The following is a 1,782-nucleotide window of genomic DNA, read 5'->3' on the forward strand; positions in this document are numbered from 1 at the left end:
TCATCTATGATATGTACATTCTCTGGTTATATACGTTATGTACTGATTCTCTGGTCCTGCTACTGGTAGGACTATAACATTATGTGAACTGATCTGAACAGGTTTAGACTGGTCATCTATGATATGTAGGTTATATACAGTACATTCTCTGTCCTGCTACTGGTAGGACTATAACATTATGTGAACTGATCTGAACAGGTTTAGACTGGTCATCTATGATATGTAGGTTATATACAGTACATTCTCTGTCCTGCTACTGGTAGGACTATAACATTATGTGAACTGATCTGAACAGGTTTAGGCTGGTCATCTATGATATATAGTATAGACCTCGATCTGCACATCACTAACAACCCACTACTATACATAATAACCTAGTCTACTTTACATAATATAACATCTACATATCACTAACAAACCACTACTATACATTATAACCTAGTCTACTTTACATAATATAACATCTACATATCACTAACAACCCACTACTATACATTATAACCTAGCCTACTTTACATAATATAACATCTACATATCACTAACAACCCACTACTATACATAATAACCTAGCCTACTTTACATAATATAAAATCTCTTACTTGTTGCTAATAAACTTTCTGAATGGATCAATGATTTCCTCCTCAGATCAATCATGTCCGTTCTGTTATTATCAGTGATTTCCCCACATTTAGAAAACAACAGATTGAAAGACAATAAATAGCCTTCTTTTAATTAATACAAATAAGTGTGAGACATGGCCTTGTGTTGCTGTACTGTCTATAACTACCTTAACAAACAGTGACTTATTATTATTATTATTATTGCTGTACTGTCTATAACTACCTTAACAAACAGTGACTTATTATTCTAAATATTGTTGTTATTATTGGAATAGGATGTTATTGTTGTTGCTGTACTGTCTAGAACTACCTTAACAAACAGTGACATTAATATTATTATTATTGTTGTTGTTGCTGTACTGTCTATAACTACCTTAACAAACAGTGACATTATTATTATTATTATTATTGTTGTTGTTGTACTGTCTATAACTACCTTAACAAACAGTGACTTATTATTATTATTATTATTTTTATTGTTGTTGTTGCTGTACTGTCTTTAACTACCTTAACAAACAGTGACATTAATATTATTATTATTGTTGTTGTACTGTCTAGAACTACCTTAACAAACAGTGACTTATTATTATTATTATTATTTTTATTGTTGTTGTTGCTGTACTGTCTTTAACTACCTTAACAAACAGTGACTTATTATTATTATTATTATTATTGTTGCTGTACTGTCTATAACTACCTTAACAAACAGTGACTTATTATTGACAGTTACCATGGAGATGAAATGTCACAACTACGTTTTCCTGTGATGCATTAAATCATCTGATTGTTTCTGTGTCTGTTAGTAAATGTTTTATAAGAGATAATTAATTAATGATAACAATTGACATTAAATAATTACTGTGTTAATGTTATGTTAACCACAAACAACATGTTGGATCTCTGTTTAGGGTTCAGTGCTCTAAAATGAGTCTCTCTGGGGAGAGAAAGGAGGGGGCCCTGCCTCTAAAATGAGTCTCTCTGGGGAGAGAGGAGGGGGCCCTGACTCTCAAATGATTCTCTCTGGGGAGAGAGAGGAGGGGGGCCCTGCCTCTAAAATGAGTCTCTCTGGGGAGAGAGAGGAGGGGGCCCTGCCTCTAAAATGAGTCTCTCTGGGGGAGAGAGGAGGGGGGGGCCCTGCCTCTAAATGAGTCTCTCTGGGGAG

Source organism: Oncorhynchus tshawytscha, unplaced genomic scaffold (assembly GCF_018296145.1).
Source record: "Oncorhynchus tshawytscha isolate Ot180627B unplaced genomic scaffold, Otsh_v2.0 Un_contig_1250_pilon_pilon, whole genome shotgun sequence".
NCBI classification, from domain to species: domain Eukaryota; kingdom Metazoa; phylum Chordata; class Actinopteri; order Salmoniformes; family Salmonidae; genus Oncorhynchus; species Oncorhynchus tshawytscha.